The sequence below is a fragment of the Pseudophryne corroboree genome, chromosome 4 (genome assembly GCF_028390025.1).
Source record: "Pseudophryne corroboree isolate aPseCor3 chromosome 4, aPseCor3.hap2, whole genome shotgun sequence".
Taxonomy (NCBI): domain Eukaryota; kingdom Metazoa; phylum Chordata; class Amphibia; order Anura; family Myobatrachidae; genus Pseudophryne; species Pseudophryne corroboree.
In genome coordinates this window covers 13,632,540-13,659,948 of record NC_086447.1, presented here as the reverse complement: position 1 = coordinate 13,659,948, position 27,409 = coordinate 13,632,540, and the positions used below count along the sequence as shown (strand labels likewise).

General features: G+C 47.0%; 1 long non-coding RNA gene across 1 annotated transcript; it reads left to right on the top strand.

Moving 5' to 3' along the window:
• The first annotated feature begins 14,280 nt into the window (after positions 1-14,280).
• Positions 14,281-26,973, top strand: LOC134911062 (uncharacterized). Its single transcript, XR_010176299.1, has 2 exons — positions 14,281-14,407; positions 26,763-26,973. It is a non-coding gene; the product is annotated as an uncharacterized LOC134911062 (long non-coding RNA).
• Positions 26,974-27,409: the final 436 nt, after the last annotated feature.

Here is a 27,409-nt window from a genome sequence, read left to right as displayed (position 1 = left end):
AGCAATATTGTGTGTGCATTAAATATGGGCAAATTCCAGCACGTCCCATGTTTTGCACATACCTTGAATTTGGTGGTGCAGAATTTTTTTAAAAACGACAGGGGCGTGCAAGAGATGCTGTCGGTGGCCAGAAAAATTGCGGGACACTTTCGGCGTACAGGCACCACGTACAGAAGACTGGAGCACCACCAAAAACTACTGAACCTGCCCTGCCATCATCTGAAGCAAGAAGTGGTAACGAGGTGGAATTCAACCCTCTATATGCTTCAGAGGTTGGAGGAGCAGCAAAAGGCCATTCAAGCCTATACAATTGAGCACGATATAGGAGATGGAATGCACCTGTCTCAAGTGCAGTGGAGAATGATTTCAACGTTGTGCAAGGTTCTGATGCCCTTTGAACTTGCCACACGTGAAGTCAGTTCAGACACTGCCAGCCTGAGTCAGGTCATTCCCCTCATCAGGCTTTTGCAGAAGAAGCTGGAGGCATTGAAGAAGGAGCTAAAAGGGAGCGATTCCGCTAGGCATGTGGGACTTGTGGATGCAGCCCTTAATTCGCTTAACAAGGATTCACGGGTGGTCAATCTGTTGAAATCAGAGCACTACATTTTGGCCACCGTGCTCGATCCTAGATTTAAAGCCTACCTTGGATCTCTCTTTCCGGCAGACACAGGTCTGCTGGGGTTGAAAGACCTGCTGGTGACAAAATTGTCAAGTCAAGCGGAACGCGACCTGTCAACATCTCCTCCTTCACATTCTCCCGCAACTGGGGGTGCGAGGAAAAGGCTCAGAATTCCGAGCCCACCCACTGGCGGTGATGCAGGGCAGTCTGGAGCGACTGCTGATGCTGACATCTGGTCCGGACTGAAGGACCTGACAACGATTACGGACATGTCGTCTACTGTCACTGCATATGATTCTCTCAACATTGATAGAATGGTGGAGGATTATATGAGTGACCGCATCCAAGTAGGCACGTCACACAGTCCGTACTTATACTGGCAGGAAAAAGAGGCAATTTGGAGGCCCTTGCACAAACTGGCTTTATTCTACCTAAGTTGCCCTCCCACAAGTGTGTACTCCGAAAGAGTGTTTAGTGCCGCCGCTCACCTTGTCAGCAATCGGCGTACTTGGTTACATCCAGAAAATGTGGAGAAGATGATGTTCATTAAAATGAATTATAATCAATTCCTCCGCGGAGACATTGACCAGCAGCAATTGCCTCCACAAAGTACACAGGGAGCTGAGATGGTGGATTCCAGTGGGGACGAATTGATAATCTGTGAGGAGGGGGATGTACACGGTGATATATCGGAGGGTGAAGATGAGGTGGACATCTTGCCTCTGTAGAGCCAGTTTGTGCAAGGAGAGATTAATTGCTTCTTTTTTGGGGGGGGGTCCAAACCAACCCGTCATATCAGTCACAGTCGTGTGGCAAACGCTGTCACTGAAATGATGGGTTGGTTAAAGTGTGCATGTCCTGTTTTGTTTATACAACATAAGGGTGGGTGGGAGGGCCCAAGGATAATTCCATCTTGCACCTCTTTTTTCTTTTCTTTTTCTTTGCATCATGTGCTGATTGGGGAGGGTTTTTTGGAAGGGACATCCTGCGTGACACTGCAGTGCCACTCCTAGATGGGCCCGGTGTTTGTGTCGGCCACTAGGGTCGCTAATCTTACTCACACAGTCAGCTACCTCATTGCGCCTCTTTTTTTCTTTGCGTCATGTGCTGTTTGGGGAGGGTTTTTTGGAAGGGACATCCTGCGTGACACTGCAGTGCCACTCCTAGATGGGCCCGGTGTTTGTGTCGGCCACTAGGGTCGCTAATCTTACTCACACAGCTACCTCATTGCGCCTCTTTTTTTCTTTGCGTCATGTGCTGTTTGGGGAGGGTTTTTTGGAAGGGACATCCTGCGTGACACTGCAGTGCCACTCCTAGATGGGCCCGGTGTTTGTGTCGGCCACTAGGGTCGCTAATCTTACTCACACAGTCAGCTACCTCATTGCGCCTCTTTTTTTCTTTGCGTCATGTGCTGTTTGGGGAGGGTTTTTTGGAAGGGCCATCCTGCGTGACACTGCAGTGCCACTCCTAGATGGGCCCGGTGTTTGTGTCGGCCACTAGGGTCGCTAATCTTACTCACACAGTCAGCTACCTCATTGCGCCTCTTTTTTTCTTTGCGTCATGTGCTGTTTGGGGAGGGTTTTTTGGAAGGGCCATCCTGCGTGACACTGCAGTGCCACTCCTAGATGGGCCCGGTGTTTGTGTCGGCCACTAGGGTCGCTAATCTTACTCACACAGCTACCTCATTGCGCCTCTTTTTTTCTTTGCGTCATGTGCTGTTTGGGGAGGGTTTTTTGGAAGGGACATCCTGCGTGACACTGCAGTGCCACTCCTAGATGGGCCCGGTGTTTGTGTCGGCCACTAGGGTCGCTTATCTTACTCACACAGCGACCTCGGTGCAAATTTTAGGACTAAAAATAATATTGTGAGGTGTGAGGTATTCAGAATAGACTGAAAATGAGTGTAAATTATGGTTTTTGAGGTTAATAATACTTTGGGATCAAAATGACCCCCAAATTCTATGATTTAAGCTGTTTTTTAGTGTTTTTGGAAAAAAACACCCGAATCCAAAACACACCCGAATCCGACAAAAATAATTCGGTGAGGTTTTGCCAAAACGCGTTCGAACCCAAAACACGGCCGCGGAACCGAACCCAAAACCAAAACACAAAACCCGAAAAATTTCAGGCGCTCATCTCTAATTACAGCATGGAGTCTGTGTGTAAGTGGAGCGCAGCGTCCGGGTAACACACAGATAGACAGGAGGATGAGCGGGGGAATCATTGATATTACGACATAATAATAACACACACACGATGCACATTACAGCATGGAGCCTGTGTGTAAGTGGAGCACAGCGTCCGGGTAACACACAGATAGACAGGAGGATGAGCGGGGGAATCACTGATAATGACATAATAATAACAACACACACACGATGCACATTACAGCATGGAGCCTGTGTGTAAGTGGAGCACAGCGTCCGGGTAACACACAGATAGACAGGAGGATGAGCGGGGGAATCACTGATAATGACACATAATAATAACAACACACACACGATGCACATTATAGCATGGAGCCTGTGTTTAAGTGGAGCACAGCGTCCGGGTAACACACAGATAGACAGGGGGATGAGCGGGTGAATCACTGATAATGACACATAATAATAACACACACGATGCACATTACAGCATGGAGCCTGTGTTTAAGTGGAGCACAGCGTCCGGGTAACACACAGATAGACAGGAGGATGAGCGGGGAATCACTGATAATACCACATAATAATAACAAACACACAATGCACATTACAGCATGGAGCCTGTGTGTAAGTGGAGCGCAGCGTCCGGGTAACACACAGATAGACAGGAGGATGAGCGGGGGAATCACTGATAATGACACATAATAATAACACACACGATGCACATTACAGCATGGAGCCTGTGTTTAAGTGGAGCACAGCGTCCGGGTAACACACAGATAGACAGGGGGATGAGCGGGGGAATCACTGATAATGACACATAATAATAACACACACGATGCACATTACAGCATGGAGCCTGTGTGTAAGTGGAGCACAGCGTCCGGGTAACACACAGATAGACAGGAGGATGAGCGGGGGAATCACTGATAATACCACTTAATAATAACAAACACACAATGCACATTACAGCATGGAGCCTGTGTGTAAGTGGAGCACAGCGTCCGGGTAACACACAGATAGACAGGAGGATGAGCGGGGGAATCACTGATAATGCCACATAATAATAACACACACACAATGCACATTACAGCATGGAGCCTGTGTGTAAGTGGAGCGCAGCATCCGGGTAATACACAGATAGACAGGAGGATGAGCGGGGGAATCACTGATAATGACACATAATAATTACAGACACGATGCACATTACAGCATGGAGCCTGTGTGTAAGTGGAGCACAGCGTCCGGGTAACACACAGATAGACAGGAGGATGAGCGGGGGAATCACTGATAATGACACATAATAATAGCACACACATGATACACATTACAGCATGGAGCCTGTGTGTAAGTGGAGCGCAGCGTCCGGGTAACACAGATAGACAGGAGGATGAGTGGGGGAATCACTGATAATACCACATAATAATATCTCACACACATGATGCACATTACAGCATGGAGTCTGTGTGTAAGTGGAGCACAGCGTACGGGTAACACACAGATAGACAGGAGGATGAGCGGGGGAATCACTGATAATACCACATAATAATAACAAACACACAATGCACATTACAGCATGGAGCCTGTGTGTAAGTGGAGCACAGCGTTCGGGTAACACACAGATAGACAGGAGGATGAGCGGGGGAATCACTGATAATGCCACATAATAATAACACACACACAATGCACATTACAGCATGGAGCCTGTGTGTAAGTGGAGCGCAGCGTCCGGGTAACACACAGATAGACAAGAGGATGAGCGGAGGAATCACTGATAATGACACATAATAATAACACACACACAATGCACATTACAGCATGGAGCCTGTGTGTAAGTGGAGCGCAGCATCCGGGTAATACACAGATAGACAGGAGGATGAGCGGGGGAATCACTGATAATGACACATAATAATTACAGACACGATGCACATTACAGCATGGAGCCTGTGTGTAAGTGGAGCACAGCGTCCGGGTAACACACAGATAGACAGGAGGATGAGCGGGGGAATCACTAATAATGCCACATAATAATAGCACACACATGATACACATTACAGCATGGAGCCTGTGTGTAAGTGGAGCGCAGCGTCCGGGTAACACACAGATAGACAGGAAGATGAGCGGGGGAATCACTGATAATGACACATAATAATATCTCACACACACGATGCACATTACAGCATGGAGTCTGTGTGTAAGTGGAGCGCAGCATACGGGTAACACACAGATAGACAGGAGGATGAGCGGGGAATCACTGATAATACCACATAATAATAACAAACACACAATGCACATTACAGCATGGAGCCTGTGTGTAAGTGGAGCGCAGCGTCCGGGTAACACACAGATAGACAGGAGGATGAGCGGGGGAATCACTGATAATGCCACATAATAATAACACACACACAATGCACATTACAGTATGGAGCCTGTGTGTAAGTGGAGCGCAGCGTCCGGGTAATACACAGATAGAAAGGAGGATGAGCGGGGGAATCACTGATAATGTCATATAATAACAACACACACGATGCACATTACAGCATGGAGCCTGTGTGTAAGTGGAGCGCAGCGTCCGGGTAACACACAGATAGACAGAAGGATGAGCGGGGGAATCACTGATAATGACACATAATAATAACATACACATGATGCACATTACAGCATGGAGCCTGTGTGTAAGTGGAGCGCAGCATCCGGGTAACACACAGCTAGACAGAAGGATGAGCGGGGGAATCACTGATAATGACACATAATAATAACACACACACAATGCACATTACAGCATGGAGCCTGTGTGTAAGTGGAGCGCAGCGTCCGGGTAACACACAGATAGACAGGAGGATGAGCGGGGGAATCACTGATAATGCCACATAATAATAACACACACACAATGCACATTACAGTATGGAGCCTGTGTGTAAGTGGAGCGCAGCGTCCGGGTAACACACAGAGAAACAGGAGGATGAGCGGGGAATCACTGATAATGCCACATAATAATAACACACACACCCGATGCACATTACAGCATGGAGCCTGTGTGTAAGTGGAGCACAGCATCTGGGTCACACACAGATAGACAGGAGGATGAGCGGGGGAATCACTGATAATGCCACATAATAATAACACACACACGATGCACATTACAGCATGGAGCCTGTGTGAAAGTGGAGCGCAGCGTCCGGGTAACACACAGATAGACAGGAGGATGAGCGGGGGAATCACTGATAATGACACATAATAATAACACACACATGATGCACATTACAGCATGGAGCCTGTGTGTAAGTGGAGCACAGCGTCCGGGTCACACACAGATAGACAGGAGGATGAGCAGGGGAATCAATGATAATGACACATAATAATAAAACACACATGATGCACATTACAGCATGTAGCCTGTGTGTAAGTGGAGCGCAGCGTCCGGGTAAAACACAGATAGGAGGATGAGCGGGGGAATCACTGATAATGTCACATAATAATAATAACACACATGATGCACATTACAGCATGGAGCCTGTGTGTAAGTGGAGCACAGCGTCCGGGTAACACACAGATAGACAGGAGGATGAGCGGGGAATCACTGATAATGCCACATAATAATAACACACACACGATGCACATTACAGCATGGAGCCTGTGTGTAAGTGAAGCGCAGCGTCCGGGTAACACACAGATAGACAGGAGGATGAGCGGGGGAATCACTGATAATACCACATAATAATAACACAAACAATGCACATTACAGCATGGAGCCTGTGCGTAAGTGGAGCGCAGCGTCTGGGTCACACACAGATAGACAGGAGGATGAGCGGGGGAATCACTGATAATGCCACATAATAATAACACACACACGATGCACATTACAGCATGGAGCCTGTGTGTAAGTGGAGCGCAGCGTCCGGGTAACACACAGATAGACAGGAGGATGAGCGGGGGAATCACTGATAATACCACATAATAATAACACAAACAATGCACATTACAGCATGGAGCCTGTGTGTAAGTGGAGCGCAGCGTCCGGGTAACACACATCTAGACAGAAGTATGAGCGGGGGAATCACTGATAATGACACATAATAATAACACACACAAAAAGCACATTACAGCATGGAGCTTGTGTGTAAGTGGAGCGCAGCGTCCGGGTAACACACAGATAGATAGGAGGATGAGCGGGGGAATCACAGATAATGACACATAATAATAACATACACACAATGCACATTACAGCATGGAGCCTGTGTGTAAGTGGAGCGCAGTGTCCGGGTCACACACAGATAGACATTAGGATGAGCGGGGGAATCACTGATAATGCCACATAATAATAACACACACACAATGCACATTACAGCATGGAGCCTGTGTGTAAGTGGAGCGCAGCGTCCGGGTAACACACAGATAGACACGAGGATGAGCGGGGGAATCACTGATAATGACACATAATAATAACTCACACACGATGCACATTACACATTGGAGCCTGTGTGTAAGTGGAGCGCAGCGTCCGGGTAACACACAGATAGGAGGATGAGCGGGGGAATCACTGATAATGACACATAATAATAACACACGATGCACATTACAGCATGGAGCCTGTGTGTAAGTGGAGCGCAGCGTCCGGGTAACACACAGATAGACAGGAGGATGAGCGGGGGAATCAATGATAATGACACATAATAATAACACACACACGATGCACATTACAGCATGGAGCCTGTGTGTAAGTGGAGCGCAGTGTCCGGGTAACACCCAGATAAACAGGAGGATGAGCTGGGGAATCACTGATAATGACACATAATAATAACATACACACGATGCACATTACAGCATGGAGCCTGTGTGTAAGTGGAGCGCAGCGTCCGGGTAACACACATATAAACAGGAGGATGAGCGGGGTAATTACTGATAATACCACATAATAATAACACACACACAATGCACATTACAGCATGGAGCCTGTGTGTAAGTGGAGCGCAGCGTCCGGGTAACACACAGATAGACAGGAGGATGAGCAGGGGAATCACTGATAATGACACATAATAATAACACACACACGATGCACATTACAGCATGGAGCCTGTGTGTAAGTGGAGCGCAGCGTCCGGGTAACACACAGACAGACAGGAGTATGTGCGGAGGAATCACTGATAATGACACATAATAATAACACACACATGATGCACATTACAGCATGGAGCCTATGTGTAAGTGGAGCGCAGCGTCCGGGTCACACACAGATAGACAGGAGGATGAGCGGGGGAATCACTGATAATACCACGTTATAATAACACACACACGATGCACATTACAGCATGGAGCCTGTGTGTAAGTGGAGTGCAGCGTCCGGGTCACACACAGACAGACAGGAGGATGAGCGGGGCAATCACTGATAATAACACATAATAATAACACACACATGATGCACATTACAGCATGGAGCCTATGTGTAAGTGGAGCGCAGCGTCCGGGTCACACACAGATAGACAGGAGGATGAGCGGGGGAATCACTGATAATACCACATAATAATAACACACACACGATGCACATTACAGCATGGAGCCTGTGTGTAAGTGGAGTGCAGCGTCCGGGTCACACACAGACAGACAGGAGGATGAGCGGGGGAATCACTGATAATACCACATAATAATAACACAAACAATGCACATTACAGCATGGAGCCTGTGCGTAAGTGGAGCGCAGCGTCTGGGTCACACACAGATAGACAGGAGGATGAGCGGGGGAATCACTGATAATGACACATAATAATAACACACACATGATGCACATTACAGCATTGAGCCTGTGTGTAAGTGGAGCACAGCGTCCGGGTCACACACAGATAGACAGGAGGATGAGCGGGGGAATCACTGATAATGCCACATAATAATAACACACACACGATGCACATTACAGCATGGAGCCTGTGTGTAAGTGGAGCGCAGCGTCCGGGTAACACACAGATAGACAGGAGGATGAGCGGGGGAATCACTGATAATATCACATAATAATAACACAAACAATGCACATTACAGCATGGAGCCTGTGTGTAAGTGGAGCGCAGCGTCCGGGTAACACACATCTAGACAGAAGTATGAGCGGGGGAATCACTGATAATGACACATAATAATAACACACACAAAATGCACATTACAGCATGGAGCTTGTGTGTAAGTGGAGCGCAGCGTCCGGGTAACACACAGATAGATAGGAGGATGAGCGGGGGAATCACAGATAATGACACATAATAATAACATACACACAATGCACATTACAGCATGGAGCCTGTGTGTAAGTGGAGCGCAGTGTCCGGGTCACACACAGATAGACATTAGGATGAGCGGGGGAATCACTGATAATGCCACATAATAATAACACACACACAATGCACATTACAGCATGGAGCCTGTGTGTAAGTGGAGCGCAGCGTCCGGGTAACACACAGATAGACACGAGGATGAGCGGGGGAATCACTGATAATGACACATAATAATAACTCACACACGATGCACATTACACATTGGAGCCTGTGCGTAAGTGGAGCGCAGCGTCCGGGTAACACACAGATAGGAGGATGAGCGGGGGAATCACTGATAATGACACATAATAATAACACACGATGCACATTACAGCATGGAGCCTGTGTGTAAGTGGAGCGCAGCGTCCGGGTAACACACAGATAGACAGGAGGATGAGCGGGGGAATCAATGATAATGACACATAATAATAACACACACACGATGCACATTACAGCATGGAGCCTGTGTGTAAGTGGAGCGCAGTGTCCGGGTAACACCCAGATAAACAGGAGGATGAGCGGGGGAATCACTGATAATGACACATAATAATAACATACACACGATGCACATTACAGCATGGAGCCTGTGTGTAAGTGGAGCGCAGCGTCCGGGTAACACACAGATAAACAGGAGGATGAGCGGGGTAATTACTGATAATACCACACAATAATAACACACACACAATGCACATTACAGCATGGAGCCTGTGTGTAAGTGGAGCGCAGCGTCCGGGTAACACACAGATAGACAGGAGTATGTGCGGAGGAATCACTGATAATGACACATAATAATAACACACACATGATGCACATTACAGCATGGAGCCTATGTGTAAGTGGAGCGCAGCGTCCGGGTCACACACAGATAGACAGGAGGATGAGCGGGGGAATCACTGATAATACCACGTTATAATAACACACACACGATGCACATTACAGCATGGAGCCTGTGTGTAAGTGGAGTGCAGCGTCCGGGTAACACACAGACAGACAGGAGGATGAGCGGGGCAATCACTGATAATGACACATAATAATAACAACACACACATGATGCACATTACAGCATGGAGCCTATGTGTAAGTGGAGCGCAGCGTCCGGGTCACACACAGATAGACAGGAGGATGAGCGGGGGAATCACTGATAATACCACATAATAATAACACACACACGATGCACATTACAGCATGGAGCCTGTGTGTAAGTGGAATACAGCGTCCGTGTAACACACAGATAGACAGGAGGATGAGCGGGGGAATCACTGATAATGCCACATAATAATAACACACACACAATGCACATTACAGCATGGAGCCTGTGTGTAAGTGGAGCGCAGCATCTGGGTAACACACAGATAGACAGGAGGATGAGCGGGGAATCACTGATAATGACACATAATAATAACACACACATGATGCACATTACACATTGGAGCCTGTGTGTAAGTGGAGCGCAGCGTCCGGGTAACACACAGATAGGAGGATGAGCGGGGGAATCACTGATAATGACACATAATAATAACACACGATGCACATTACAGCATGGTGCCTGTGTGTAATTGGAGCGCAGCGTCCGGGTAACACACAGATAGACAGGAGGATGAGTGGGGGAATCAATGATAATGACACATAATAATAACACACACACGATGCACATAACAGCATGGAGCCTGTGTGTAAGTGGAGCGCAGCGTCCCGGTAACACACAGATAAACAGGAGGATGAGCGGGGTAATTACTGATAATACCACATAATAATAACACACACACAATGCACATTACAGCATGGAGCCTGTGTGTAAGTGGAGCGCAGCGTCCGGGTAACACACAGATAGACAGGAGGATGAGCGGGGGGAATCACTGATAATGTCACATAATAATAACAACACACATGATGCACATTACAGCATGGAGCCTGTGTGTAAGTGGAGCGCAGCATCCGGGTAACACACAGATAGACAGGAGGATGAGCAGGGAAATCACTGATAATGACACATAATAATAACACACACACGATGCACATTACAGCATGGAGCCTGTGTGTAAGTGGAGCGCAGCGTCCGGGTCACACACAGATAGACAGCAGGATGAGCGGGGGAATCACTGATAATGACACATAATAATAACACACACACGATGCACATTACAGCATGGAGCCTGTGTGTAAGTGGAGCGCAGCGTCCGGGTAACACACAGATAGACAGGAGGATGAGCGGGGGAATCACTGATAATGACACATAATAATAACACACGATGCACATTACAGCATGGAGCCTGTGTGTAAATGGAGCGCAGCATCCGGGTAACACACAGATAGACAGGAGGATGAGCGGGGGAATCACTGATAATGACACATAATAATAACACACATGATGCACATTACAGCATGGAGCCTGTGTGTAAGTGGAGCACAGCGTACGGGTAACACACAGATAGACAGGAGGATGAGCGGGGGAATCACTGATAATGACACATAATAATAACACACACACGATGCACATTACAGCATGGAGCCTGTGTGTAAGTGGAGCGCAGCATCCGGGTAACACACAGATAGACAGGAGGATGAGCAGGGAAATCACTGATAATGACACATAATAATAACACACACACGATGCACATTACAGCATGGAGCCTGTGTGTAAGTGGAGCGCAGCGTCCGGGTCACACACAGATAGACAGCAGGATGAGCGGGGGAATCACTGATAATGACACATAATAATAACACACACACGATGCACATTACAGCATGGAGCCTGTGTGTAAGTGGAGCGCAGCGTCCGGGTAACACACAGATAGACAGGAGGATGAGCGGGGGAATCACTGATAATGACACATAATAATAACACACGATGCACATTACAGCATGGAGCCTGTGTGTAAATGGAGCGCAGCATCCGGGTAACACACAGATAGACAGGAGGATGAGCGGGGGAATCACTGATAATGACACATAATAATAACACACATGATGCACATTACAGCATGGAGCCTGTGTGTAAGTGGAGCACAGCGTACGGGTAACACACAGATAGACAGGAGGATGAGCGGGGGAATCACTGATAATGACACATAATAATAACACACACACGATGCACATTACAGCATGGAGCCTGTGTGTAAGTGGAGCGCAGCGTCCGGGTAACACACAGATAGACAGGAGGATGAGTGGGGGAATCACTGATAATGAGACATAATAATGACACACACAATGGTGGTCATTCCAAGTTGTTCTCTCGCTGGCTGCTTTTAGCAGCATTGCACACGCTAGGCCTCCGCCCGCTGGGAGTGTATCTTAGCTTAGCAGAATTACTACTACAGGTTGAGTATCCCATATCCAAATATTCCAAAATACGTAATATTCCAAAATACGGACTTTTTTGAGTGAGAGTGAAATAGTGAAACCTTTGTTTTTTGATGGCTCAATGTACACAAACTTTGTTTAATACACAAAGTTATTAATAATATTGTATTAAATGGCCTTCAGGCTGTTTGTATAAGGTGTATATGAAACATAAATGTATTCTGTGCTTAGATTTAGGTCCCATCACCATAATATCTCATTATGGTATGCAATTATTCCAAAACACGGAAAAATCCGATATCCAAAATACCTCTGGTCCCAAGCATTTTGTATAAGGGAGACTCAACCTGTAAATAATTCTTAGCAGTTTCTGAGTAACTCCAGACCTACTCCTAGACTGCGATCACCTCAGTCCGTTTAGTTCCTGGTTTGCCGACACAAACACGCCCTGCGTACGGCCAGCCCCTCCCCCGTTTCTCCAGCCACTCCCCCGTTTCTCCAGCCACTCCTACGTTTTTACCTGGCACGCCTGAGTTTTTTAGCACACTCCCTGAAAACGGCCAGTTTCCGCCCAGAAATGCCCACTTCCTATCAATCACACTACGATCACTCGAGCGATGAAAAAACGTCACTCGAGCTTGTGCAAATCTACAAAGTTTAGTGTGAAAGTGCTTAGCGCGTGCGCACTGCGTACCATGTGCATACGCATTTTTGCCGTTTTTTCACTTGATCGCTGCACTGTGAAAATCGGCAGCGAGCGAACAACTCGGAATGACCACCAATATACATTACAGCATGGACGGAGAGGCTGTAGCCCGGGTGTAATCAGTGACACTTGTTACATTAATAATATTCCAATGTTTTGTCTCCATTTATCCAATGAGTAAACTAGACCACTGCTCGGCCTCACACACCGGGTACTCCTGGCTCTCTATCATTGTCTAGCATCTGTCATATGACCTTGGCGTCCTCTGTAACCATCCCGCACCTGTATCACAATAATAAGTCCGTGCGTATTCCACAATAAATGCTGAACTCCTCAGTATGGTATAAACCTGTATTATATATATCCAGCTGCTCTACCCACATTATACTACACTTATAATATACTTACACCCGCTCCGTGCCGGCCAGAGGCCTGTATGAGGAACAGTCTTATGGATCGGTCTTTAGTGACCGGCAGCCTGAGTCGGGCGACCTCTCTGGTGGCCCTATATCCTTCTACAGGGCGGCACATTACACTTAGAGCCTAATTCAGACCTGATCGCTCGCTAGCTACTTTTTGCAGCGCTGCGAGCAGATAGTCGCTGCCTATGGGGAAGTGTATTTTCGCTTTGCAAGTGTGTGGTCGCATGTGCAGCCGAGTGATACAAAAAATATTTGTGCAGTTTCTGAATAGCCCAGAACTAACTCAGCCGTTGCGATCACATCAGCCTGTCCAGGGCCGGAATTGACGTCAGACACCCTACTGCAAACGCCTGGACACGCCTGCGTTTTTCCAAACATTCCCAGAAAATGGTCAGTTGTCACCCACAAATGCCGTCTTCCTATCAGTCACCTTGCGATCGGCTGTGTGAATGGATTCTTTGTTAAATCCATCGCTCAGCAACAATCTGCTTTGTACCTGTGCGCCGCGCCAGCGCATTGCATACGCATGCGCAGTTCTGACCTGATCAGGTCTGAATGACTCTCAGCAAAAAGTTACATGAATGCATTTATTAAAAGAAAGACACACTGACCTGTAATAATGTATCACCAGGCCTCTTATACAAGTGCTACAAGCTATAATAAGGTATATGGCAGCAGAGTGGGAGGATCTGGGGGCTACACGTGAAGCAAGTTCCTATCTACGACCCCTGTCACTCTGTTATGTATGTGATGCTGCAGTGACGTCACAGACAAATCATTTGTTTCAGGGAAAGCTGGAAGCTGCCCAGTTCCAGATCAACAATGTGAGACCCCCCTTCCTCGTGGAGACTGCACCACAGACAGCGAGTGTGGCGGCACCAAGAAATGTTGTACCCCGTATTGTACACTGACATGCGTGGAGCCCCTGTAAGTGATTACTGGCCTCTCCTGCTGTACTGCGCTATTTCCAGGGCGGGCGATACAACGCTTATTATCACTGTTTATAGAATTGCTGCTTGGATTTTTCTATGAAGGAAATGAAAGAGGTTTTTATGGAACCGTTGTGTCCTTCCTCAATGTGGATGTCATAGTAATTACTGATCCCCCTTTTACACCTAGCTTTTGTCCCGGGTTATTGCCGGGTCTACCCAAGTCACAGCTTGATGTAAAAGGGTCCATGAAAAATAACCCAGGCCGAGTGACCAGGGAACACGACCCGGGTAGCTACCAGTGTTGGACACAGGTAATGATGCAGTGTAAGCAGCTCGACCCGGGTTATGCCATTATAACAGGGGTAGTGCTACCTAGCCACCCTAATAAGCCACCATGGAGCAATGCTTTCCACCAAGCTGCAACTCAGTTGTTGGAAGGATCAAGAAAGTTACTGTATTTCAAGCCTTTATTTGTTATAATTTTGATGATTTTGGCTCACAGCTTAAGGAAACCCCAAATCCAAAATCTCAGAAAATTAGAATATTGTTAAAAGGTTCAATATTGTAGGCTCGAAGTGTCGCACTCTAATCGGCTAATTACTCCAGACCACCTGTGAAGGGTTCCTGAGCCTCTACATGGTCTCTCAGTCTAGTTCAGTACAACTCACAATCATGGGGAAGACTGCTGACCTCACAGATGGGCAGAAAACCATGAAAACATTTTCAGGGTTTTGGCTGCATTCTCCCTTTAGTACATCCGGCCAAAGTAGAAATGAAACCAGATCCCAATAAATGGGATGCATTGAAGTAATGACTTCGGTGAAGGGAACGCTGGGTCATAGCAGCAACTGGTAAAGTTATAGCTTTATGTACGGTGCAGCGGAGGTGTGGTGGGATGCTGGTCCACCGCACCTACAGGCAGATCATACACTCAGAGTAATAAATGCAGGTGTGAGAACAAAGGATAGGAACTGTTCTCCTGAGAGACTGTGTGGGTGTGGGGTAATGGTAGACCTGAGGCAGCGGACTCAGTAGTTAGTGTACAGGTGGGACCAGCATACGGTACGTGGGAGTAGAGTAGGCAGGTATTTTACATTTGCAGGCGGTGGTACAGTCTGATCATTGTGGATAGCGACACTGGAGAAGTCTCGCAGGCAGGAGTGATGGTGGCTACCAGACTGTAGACGCCGCACAGGTCACAGGGAGCTCTAGGACATCATGAGGGAGAGTACATAAAGGTGAAGGTGTGAGATGTATTTGAGGGGTGGTATTGTTGAGGACTCTGTAGACGAGGGGAAGTAATACGAGTTGTGTCCTGGAGCATGTGGCAAGCCACTAGAGGGATGTGCAGTGGTCGTGGAGAATGGTTCTCACCAATATTATTAGGGAGAGGCTACAAGACATTGGGAGATACTGGATCTGAGGAACAAAACACTGGGTAGATTCAGGGCATTGGGATACTGAGTCAATAAATGTATTTTTGGAGGATGAAAGATGATGACCCTGTCTTGGAGGTGGGTTACCCGCTCACCCTGCCACTGACCAGGTATTATCCTGGGAATAACACTGCTTTATTCCCAGGTTGAATTACCGGGTCAGGCAATCAAGGAATTCGACCATGGCCCTTTCACACTGCACACCAACCTGTGTTGACCCGGCAATATGCCGATACCGGGTTATTTGTGCGGTGTGAAAGGGATATTAGTTATAATAACACAGCTCTTCTTACCATACTGTAACTTACACCAAACCAGCAAAGAATTATCTGCCGACACCACGCGGGTCACTGGGGGGGGATTCAGAGCTGATTGTAGATGTGATAAAATTAGCACATCTGCGATCACAATCTCTAACTTGTGGGGGCGACACCCAGCACAGGGCTTAGGACGCCCAGCACCATGTTTTGGGTCGTATCCGCTGTGGCCTACCCCAGCAACTGTCTGGACACCCCTGCATTGCCCGGACTGTGCTGCCCCCCAAACGGTGTTCAAATGACACTGGCACACCCCCTTCCGCCGGGTGGCATTCTGTATGCCGGCGGTCGGGCTCCCGGCGCTCAGTATACCGGCGCCGGGAACCCAACCGCCGGCATACCGACACTTTTATTTTCCCTCGTGGGGGTCCACGACCCCCATAGAGGGAGAATAAAATAGTGTGGCGCGCGTAGCGCGCCACCGTGCCCGTAGCGTGGCGAGCGCAGCGAGCCCGCAAGGGGCTCATTTGCGCTCGCCACACTGTCGGTCAGCCGGCGGTCGGGCTCCCGGCGCCGGTATGCTGGGCGCCGGGAGCCCGACCGCCGGCCAGCCGTAGTGAACCCCCTTCCGCCCCGTGACCGCCTCTGCTTGTCAATCAGATAGAGACGATCGCACCAGTGAAATGTGGGCGCTTCGTAAGCGCACAACTAAATTGGCTTCAGGGTGCGATCGCTGTCATTACATCGATCAGCTCTGAATTAAGCCCTGAATGTGGTATTGTATACAAAAGCTCTCTACTGGGTGCAGTACATGTATAATCCACCAGAGGGCAGAACACCAGGTTGTATATATCAGGATGTATGTAACAGGTGTATCAGGATGTATGTAACAGGTGTATCAGGATGTATGTAACAGGATGTATCAGGATGTATGTAACAGGTGTATCAGGATGTATGTAACAGGATGTATCAGGATGTATGTAACAGGTGTATCAGGATGTATGTGACAGGTGTATCAGGATGTGTGTAACAGGTGTATCAGGATGTGTGTAACAGGTGTATCTGGATGTATGTAGCAGGTGTATCAGGATGTATGTAACAGGTGTATCAGGATGTATGTAACAGGTGTATCAGGATGTATGTAACAGGTGTATCAGGATGTATGTAACAGGATGTATCAGGATGTATGTAACAGGTGTATCAGGATGTATGTAACAGGTGTATCAGGATGTGTGTAACAGGTGTATCAGGATGTGTGTAACAGGTGTATCAGGATGTATGTAACAGGTGTATCAGGATGTATGTAACAGGATGTGTCAGGATGTATGTAACAGGTGTATCAGGATGTATGTAACAGGTGTATCAGGATGTATGTAACAGGTGTATGAGGATGTATGTAACAGGTGTATCAGGATGTATGTAACAGGTGTATCAGGATGTAGGTAACAGGTGTATCAGGATGTATGTAACAGGTGTATCAGGATGTAGGTAACAGGATGTATCAGGATGTATGTAACAGGTGTATCGGGATGTAGGTAACAGGATGTATCTGGATGTATGTAACAGGTGTATCAGGATGTATGTAACAGGTGTATCGGGATGTAGGTAACAGGATGTATCTGGATGTATGTAACAGGTGTATCAGGATGTATGTAACAGGTGTATCAGGATGTATGTAACAGGTGTATCAGGACGTATGTAACAGGTGTATCAGGATGTATGTAACAGGATGTATCAGGATGTATGTAACAGGTGTATCAGGATGTGTGTAACAGGTGTATCAGGATGTGTGTAACAGGTGTATCAGGATGTGTGTAACAGGTGTATCTGGATGTATGTAACAGGTGTATCAGGATGTATGTAACAGGTGTATCAGGATGTATGTAACAGGTGTATCAGGATGTATGTAACAGGTGTGTCAGGATGTGTGTAACAGGTGTGTCAGGATGTATGTAACAGGTGTATCTGGATGTATGTAACAGGTGTATCAGGATGTATGTAACAGGTGTATCTGGATGTATGTAACAGGTGTATCAGGATGTATGTAACAGGTGTATCAGGATGTATGTAACAGGTGTATCAGGATGTGTGTAACAGGTGTGTCAGGATGTATGTAACAGGTGTATCTGGATGTATGTAACAGGTGTATCAGGATGTATGTAACAGGTGTATCAGGATGTATGTAACAGGTGTATCAGGATGTATGTAACAGGTGTATCAGGATGTATGTAATAGGATGTATCAGGATGTATGTACAGTAACAGGTGTATCAGGATGTATGCAACATGTGTATCAGGATGTATGTAACAGGTGTATCAGGATATATGTAACAGGTGTATCAGGATGTATGTAACAGGTGTATCAGGATGTATGTAACAGGTGTGTCAGGATGTATGTAGCAGTTGTATCAGGATGTATGTAACAGGTGTATCAGGATGTATGTAACAGGTGTATCAGGATGTATGTAACAGGTGTATCAGGATGTACTGTATGTAACAGGTGTATCAGGATGTATGTAGCAGGTGTATCGGGATGTAGGTAACAGGATGTATCAGGATGTATGTAACAGGTGTATCAGGATGTATGTAACAGGATGTATCAGGATGTATGTAACAGGTGTATCAGGATGTATGTAACAGGTGTATCAGGATGTGTGTAACAGGTGTATCAGGATGTGTGTAACAGGTGTATCTGGATGTATGTAACAGGTGTATCAGGATGTATGTAACAGGTGTATCAGGATGTATGTAACATGATGTGTCAGGATGTATGTAACAGGTGTATCAGGATGTATGTAACAGGTGTATCAGGATGTATGTAACAGGTGTATCAGGATGTGTGTAACAGGTGTGTCAGGATGTATGTAGCAGTTGTATCAGGATGTATGTAACAGGTGTATCAGGATGTATGTAACAGGTGTATCAGGATGTATGTAATAGGATGTATCAGGATGTATGTAACAGGTGTGTCAGGATGTATGTAGCAGTTGTATCAGGATGTATGTAACAGGTGTATCAGGATGTATGTAACAGGTGTATCAGGATGTATGTAACAGGTGTATCAGGATGTACTGTATGTAACAGGTGTAACAGGATGTATGTAACAGGTGTATCAGGATGTATGTAACAGGTGTATCAGGATGTACTGTATGTAACAGGTGTATCAGGATATATGTAGCAGGATGTATCAGGATGAATGTAGCAGGATGTATCAGGATGTATGTAACAGGTGTATCAGGATGTATGTAACAGGTGTATCGGGATGTATGTAACAGGTGTATCAGGATGTATGTAACAGGTGTATCAGGATGTATGTAACAGGTGTAGCAGGATGTATCAGGATGTACTGTATGTAACAGGATGTATCAGGATGTATGTCACAGGTGTATCAGGATGTACTGTATGTAACAGGTGTATCAGGATGAATGTACCAGGTGTATTAGGATGAATGTAACAGGTGTATCAGGATGTATGTAACAGGTTTATCAGGATTTGTGTAACGGGTTTATCAGGATGTATGTAACAGGTGTATCAGGATGAATGTAACAGGTGTATCAGGACAGGATTGGACTGGTTGATGTTGTAGAGGTGTCACAAGCTCATGAACAAATAGGATGCCTTTGGAGGTAATTCAGAGTTGATTGCAGCAGGAAATATGTTAGCAGTTGGGCAAGACCATGTGCACTGCAGGGGGGGGGCAGATGTAACATGTGCAGAAAGAGTTATATTTGGGTGGGGTGTGTTCAAACTGAATATCTAAATTGCAGTGTAAAAATAAGCAGCCAGTATTTACCCTGCACAGAAACAATATAACCCACCCAAATGTAACTCTCTCTGCACATGTTACATCTGCCACACCTGCAGTACACATCGGGGGTGATTCAGAGTTGTTCGCTCGCTAGCTGCTTTTAGCAGCATTGCACACACTTAGCCGCCGCCCTCTGGGAGTGTATCTTAGCTTAGCAGAATTGCGAACAAAAGATTAGCAGAATTGCGAATAGAAATTTCTTAGCAGTTTCTGAGTAGCTCCAGACCTACTCACAAATAGCGATCAGTTCAGTCAGTTTCGTTCCAGGCTTGACGTTACACACATGCCCAGCATTCGCCCAGCCACTCCCCCGTTTCTCCAGACACTCCTGCGTTTTTCCGCACTCTCCCAGAAAGCGGACAGTTTCCGCCCAGAAACACCCACTTCCTGTCAATCACACTACGATCAGCAGAAAGATGAAAAAACTTTGTAAGGCCGTGAGTAAAATACCAAACTTTTGTGCTAATTTACTTGGCGCAGGCGCACTGCATACATTGCGCATGCACAGTTTGCGATTAATCGCTCCATAGCGAAAAAAAATAACGAGCGAACAACTCGGAATGACCCCCCATGGTTTTGCCCAACTACTAACATTTTTCCTGCTGCGATCAAATCTGAATTACCCCCATTGTCAATACAGGGTTAATGAATTTAAACAATAATATAGTATAAAGAAGGGAATTACTTGTAACATTATTACTTTAATAATTACGGAGTCAATTTCTATCATTTCTTCCCTTTTCCCCTTGCGGAATATGATGATCTGTGAGAGGAATATGAGCCATGGTGCAGATCAGTTACATTTTCTCTGTTTATCTCTTACTTCCTAGAGGATACTGGGGTCCACAGTACCATGGGGTATAGATGGGTCCACTAGGAGCCTTGGGCACTTTAAGAAATTAATAGTGTGGGCTGGCTCCTCCCTCTATGCCCCTCCTACTAGACTCAGTTTAGAAAATGTGCCCGGAGGAGCCGGTCACGCTTAGGGTTGAAGAGTTTTTCTACATTTATTTTCGGTTTGTTGTTTTACAGGCAGTGCCGGGTGGCACCAGCCTGAGTGCTTCGTGGGACTTAGGGGGGAGAATGGCCCAACTTCCTAAACAATTAATGGTCCTGTTTCTCCGCTGACAGGACACTGAGCTCCTGAGGGAGTCATTCGCAAGCCCCCCCACACGGCGAGCGTACCCTCCCGCAGCAAACATAGCCGAAGATAGAAGAGTGGTGAGTACAGCGCCGGTATCCCGGTTAGCATGTCGCCAGTAGAAATGGCGGCATGACGGTTGGAGCGCAGTGCTGACATGCAGGCTGCGCTCTGGGGGCTCAGGATGACATGCGGCTGCGTGTGTCCCGCTGTGAGGGGCGCGCTTAGCCACCAATGATACCCGCACTGGCCATCCTGCTTACAGAGGGTTTTATCCCTCGGATTACGCACTCTAAACCTCAGGCCAGTATAAAGAAAGATCGGGAAGCCGCGCACCATTACGGGGGCGGGGCTTCACTATGAGCGGATCCAGCAGTTCACCAGCGCCATTTTCCCTCTGCAGCTCACACTGGCAGGCATCACAGGGATGCGCAGCTCCTCCAAGAAGACGCCACATTTCCTCAGCGGTACCAGGTGGTCATAGTAAGGAGGAGGAGGTTGTAGTATACTAAGTCCTCTGAAGGGATTTAGTGTGGTGACCCAGCTGTGTTGTTACTAAGCTACAGGGGCGAGGTGTGGCTGGCTCCTGTTTCTCCGTCTCCCTGAGAGCTCTGTGTAGGTTATACTGTGTTTCACCTTCTTTGTGTGGGTGTGTGTGGGTCCCTTTGCATTACCATGTCCAGGGACTGTGGGGTAAATTTACGAAAATGGGAGTTCTATTTAAGATGGGATGTTGCCCATAGCAACCAATCAGATTCTACTTCTCATTTATCTAGCACCTTCTAGAAGATAAAACCTGAAATCTGATTGGTTGCTATGGGCAACATCCCATCTCAAATAGAACTCCCATTTTAGTAAATTTACCCCTGTGTGTCCTGCACAGAAGAGTGTCTGTCCTCCACTGGGAACTCGCTACCGTGTACCCAGAACAGTACACATTCTCAGGCCAGTGGGGCAAAACCCCCATGGTTAGGTTCCATAAAGTGGATAATATCTAATATTTCTACTACTTTAGCCCATACTGAAAAAGAGAAGCAATATTTAAGACAGTCTATGGATGACCTGATGAATAGAGATTCAGTTTCCATACCAGCGTCTCAGACCCCTGCCATTTGCCCACGAAAGCGTACTCTGGCCCAGCTCATGCAGGTTGATACTGATGACTATATATCAGACCCAGAGGAGGGTGAAGTGGATGCGAGTGGGGGGGATGCAGTCCTGTCACAAGGAACACAGGCCCTCATCGAAGCTATCAGAAATGTCCTGCATATTTCTAACAAGGTGGCGGAGGTTGAGAAGGAATCTTATTTTAATGTAAAAATAAATCCTCAGCTACTTTTCCAGCATCAAAGGAATTGAATGTCCTGTTTGTAGAAACTTGGGCTAATCCTGACAAAAAAATTCAGATCCCTAGAATGTTAATTACATCCTTTCCCTTTCCTCTGGAGGATAGAAAGAAATGGGAAAACCCATCAATTGTGTACCATCGGTATCTAGGTTGTCACGTAAGATAGTCTTACCTGTTCCTGGGGCAGCATCCTTAAAGGACACGGCTGACCGCAAGATTGAGACCACTCTCAAATCTTTATACACTGCTACTGGGGTGGCCCAGAGACCCACTATTGCTTGTGCATGGATCACTAGGGCCATTGCTAAATGGTCAGGTAACCTAATTGATTAATTAGATTCCTTGCCCAGGAGGGAGATCATTTTACTCCTACAGCATATTCAGGACTCTGCTAACTTTATGGTGGAGGCCATAAAGGAAATTGGTTTGCTCAACGCACGCTCCACTCCCATGACAGTGTCAGCACGCAGGCGCTTGTGGCTGCGCCGGTGGACTGCAGATGCGGATTCCAGAAAAGGCATGGAAAGCCTACCATTCACAGACGAGGTCCTTTTTGGAGATGAACTGGATATGTGGATATCCAAGGTTACAGCGGGTAAGTCTACATACCTTATTTCTACAGCACCCCCAGTTAGGAAAACCTACTCGGCTCCAATTCTACAGTCCTTTCGGACAGCGTAGTTTAAGGGCAAACCAAAAGGTTCTTTTACAGCCTTCAAAGGCAATAAAGGTAAACCCAGAAAACCAGCAGCTGCAGGTTCTCAGGAACATACCTCCAATCTGCTTCCTCAAAGCCTTCAGCATGCCAAGATTCCTGGGTCAAAGACCTTATCGCCCAGGGATACAGACTGGAGTTTCAGGAACTCCCACCTCACAGATTCTTCAGATCAGGCTTACCAGCTTCTCCAGAAGCAGGTCTGATTTTGCAGGCAGCAATTCAGAAGCTGGTACAAACTCAATTAATTGTCCCAGTCCCACTTCAACTACAAAACAAAGGTTATTACTTCAACCTGTTTGTAGTTCTGAAACCGGATGTTCGGTAAGGCCCATTTTAAACCTCAAGTCACTGAACCCGTACTTAAAGGCGGTGTAGTGTAGTATGGTATGCCGGCGATCGGGCTCCCGGCGACCAGCATACCGGCGCCGGGAGCCTGACCGCCGGCATACCGACACCATGGCGAGCGCAAAGGAGGCCCTTGCGGGCTCGCTGCACTCGCCACGCTACACGCGCCATGCTATTTTATTCTCCCTCCAGGGAGGTCGTGGACCCCCACAAGGGAGAATATGTGCCGGTATGCCGGGTGTCGGGATTCCGGCGCCGGTATACTGTGCGCCGGGATACCGACAATCGGAAAACTGAAGACCACCCCTTAAAGGTGTTCAAGTTCGAGATGGAGTTTCTAAATGCGGCGATCTCAGGTCTAGAGGAGGGGGAATTTCTGGTGTCTCTGGACATCAAGGATGCGTACCTTCCTATTCCAATTTGGCCACCTCATCAGGCTTATCTAAGGTTTGTACTACAGGACTGTCAATACCAGTTCCAGGCCCTGCCATTTGGCCTCTCCACTGCACAGAGGGTGTTCACCAAGGTAATGGCAGAGATGATGATTGTCCTCCGCAAACAAGGAGTGAATATAATACCATACCTGGACAACCTGCTGTTAAAAGCTTCATCCAGGGAGAGGTTGTTGGACAGCATTGCCCTCTCAACCTCACTACTCCAGGATCATGGGTGGATTCTGAACCTACCAAAATCCCACCTGGAACCAACACAGAGGCTTCCATTCCTGGGGATGATACTGGATACGGAGGAACAGAGGGTATTCCTTCCATTGGAAAAGGCATTGGTTATCCAATCAATGGTGCGGGATGTTCTAAAACAAATCCGAATATCGGTGCAATTATGCATTTGCCTTCTGGGAAAGATGGTAGCCTCTTACGGGGTTCTGCAGTACGGAAGGTTTCATGCAAGGCCCTTCCAGCTGGATCTGCTGGACAAATAGTCCAGATCGTATCTTCACATGCACCAGAGGATATGTCTGTCGCCAAAAGCCAGGATTTCTCTTCTGTGGTGGCTTCAGACTTGTCACCTGACCGAGGATCGAAGGTTCGGGATTCAAAATTGGATTCTTCTAACGACAGACGCAAGCCTCAGAGGTTGGGAGCAGTCACCCAGGGGGAACAGTTCCAAGGAAAATGGTCAAGTCAGGAAAACATTCTTCCGATCAACGTTCTGGAGCTAAGGGCCATATACCACTCCCTTCTACAGGCATCGCATCTTCTTCAAGATCACGCCATTCAAGTTCAGTCGGACAATGTGACGGCAGTAATGTACATAAAATGTCAGCGGTAACAAGGATTCTCCTCTGGGCAGAAAGACATGCGGTGGTGCTGTCGCTAATCTTCATTCCGGTAGTAGACAACTGGGAAGCGGACTTTCTCAGCAGATACGACCTCCACCCAGGAGAGTGAGGCATTCACCGCAGGTGTTTGAGCCCTTAACAGGTCGGTGGGGAATTCCACAAATAGACATGATGGCCTCTCGGCTCAACAAGAAGCTCAAGCGGTATTGCCGAGGGTCCAACAAGCAGTGGCGGTGGACGCTCTGGTGACTCCATGGGTCTACCAGATGGTTTACGTGTTTCCACCTCTTCCATTGATCCCATGAATTCTCAAAAAAAATAAAAAGGGAAACAATTCAAGCAATTCTCATTTCTCCAGTCTGGCCAAGAAGGGCCTGGTACGCGGATCTTATGGAGATGCTCCTAGAGGACCCGTGGCCTCTGCCTCTTTTTGAGGGTCTTCTAAAACAGGGGCCATTGTATCAAGACTTACCATGGCTGCGTTTGACGGCATTGAAGTTGAGCGTCAAATTCTAGCCCGGAAAGGAATCCCAGATAAGGTTATTCCGACTTTGATCCAAACCAGAAAAAAAGGTAACGTCTAGGCATTATCACCGTATTTGGAAAAAGTATGTCTCTTAGTGCAAGAACAGGAAATTTCCTGCGGTGTAATTTCACCTGGGACGATTTCTACTTTTTCTGGAGTCAGTTATTGATGTGGTCCTACTTTTGGGCTCCTTAAAAGTCCAGATTTCAGCCTTATCCATTTTCTTCCAGAAACAATTGGCTTCCCTCCCTGAGGTTCAGACGTTCTTGAAGGGTGTTCTGCACATCCAACCACACTTTGTGCCTCCCACGTGCCGTGTTGGCATCTCAACATGGTATTGCAGTTTCTACAATCAGAATGGTTTGAGCCTTTACAGGAGGTTGACGTAAAGTTTCTTACGTGGAAGACCGTTACACTGTTGACCTTAGCTTCAGCAAGGCGTGTGTCGGAAGTAGGGGCGTTGTCTCACAAAAGCCCCTATTTGATTTTTCATGAAGATAGAGCTGAACTCAGAAATCGTCAGCAATTTCTTCCTAAGGTGGTGTCTGCGTTTCAGATCAACCAACCTATTGTGGTTCCAGTGCTTACTGACATCTCTGCTTCCTCAAAGTCCTTGGATGTTGTGAGGGCATTGAAGATCTATGTGAAGCGGACAGCTCGTCGCAGAAAATCGGACTCACTGTTTGTTCTCTATAGTAGTCTATTGCTCACTAGATCAGGCTTACTATCCAGCAGGCATATTCTATGGCAGGATTGCCAGTTCCTAACGTACAGGCCCACTCTACTAGGTCAGTGGGTTCTTCCTGGGTGGCTGCTTGGGTGTCTTAGCTTTACAGCTCTGCCGAGCAGCTACTTGGTCAGGTTCAAATACGTTTGCTAAGTTCTGCAAGTTTTATACTTTGGCCTCTGAGGATCTTCAGTTTGGTTAATCAGTTCTGCAGGAACCTCCACACTCTCCCACCTGGTTTGGGAGCTTTGGTACATCCCCATGGTACTAATGTGGACCCCAGTATCCTCTAGGACGTAAGAGAAAATAGGATTTTAGTTGCCTACCAGTAAATACTTTTTTTGTAGTCCGTAGAGGATGCTGGGCGCCTGCCCAGTGCTTCGCTCTTCCTGCACGGTTACTTAGTTAAGTATCGTTGTTGGTTCAGCTGTTGCTGTTCCTGTTTCAAGTTTGGTTAGCTTGGCTTTCCTCTTGTTTGTGTGTGCTGGTTCGAATCTCACCACTGTTTTGTTACATCCTTCCTCAGGATATGTCCGTCCCCTCAGGCACAGTTTCTAGACTGAGTCTGGTAGGAGGGGCATAGAGGGAGGAGCCAGTGCATACTATTGATTTCTTAAATTGCCCAAGGCTCCTAGTGGACCCGTCTATACCCCATGGTACTAATGTGTACCCCAGTTTCCTCTACGGACTACGAGAAAAGGATTTACCGGTAGGTAATTAAAATTGTATTTTCTTTGTTATGCAGGAAGCCTAAAGAAGGAAATAATTCCACTGTTACCAGTAGCAAATAGGGTCCCAGATGTCACATGACCCTGCGGTCCCGGACGCTCTGTACCTGCAGATTGGGGGCACCGGGCACAGATTATGGATGATAAATGTACATTGAGTCACAGTAACGGCTCATTGTATTGTGAGTGATGTCCAATGTAAATGTAATAAAATGAGTTCCATCATCAGCATGTCACAGTCATTGTGTCCTCAGGTTTCAGCACAGTCAGTAACTACCAGTTATACCCATATAATAGTTACTGGAATACAGAGATGTTACAGCTGTCAGCAGGTGATCTCATCAGGTACCGGTATAGGGATAGGGGATAATGAAATGTAGAAAGGTCTGGTCACATCTGGGTGAGGTCCACAGGACGTGTCTATCACCCTGATCCATGTGCAGCATTCTCTGTAAGGCCAGACGTACTGTATGTATACCTGGTATCACTAGGACCCTGTAGAACCTCAGCCTCTGCATGGCGGCTGTACGCGGGCACCAGTGATAGATCTGCTGAGAGGGTCTGATGTCTGGAATGATACATACACACAGTCTGTCACTGATCTACTGGTGATACAGATGGGTCCACAGTTATCTTGACTAGTTTTCTGCGCCTAGGCACAACA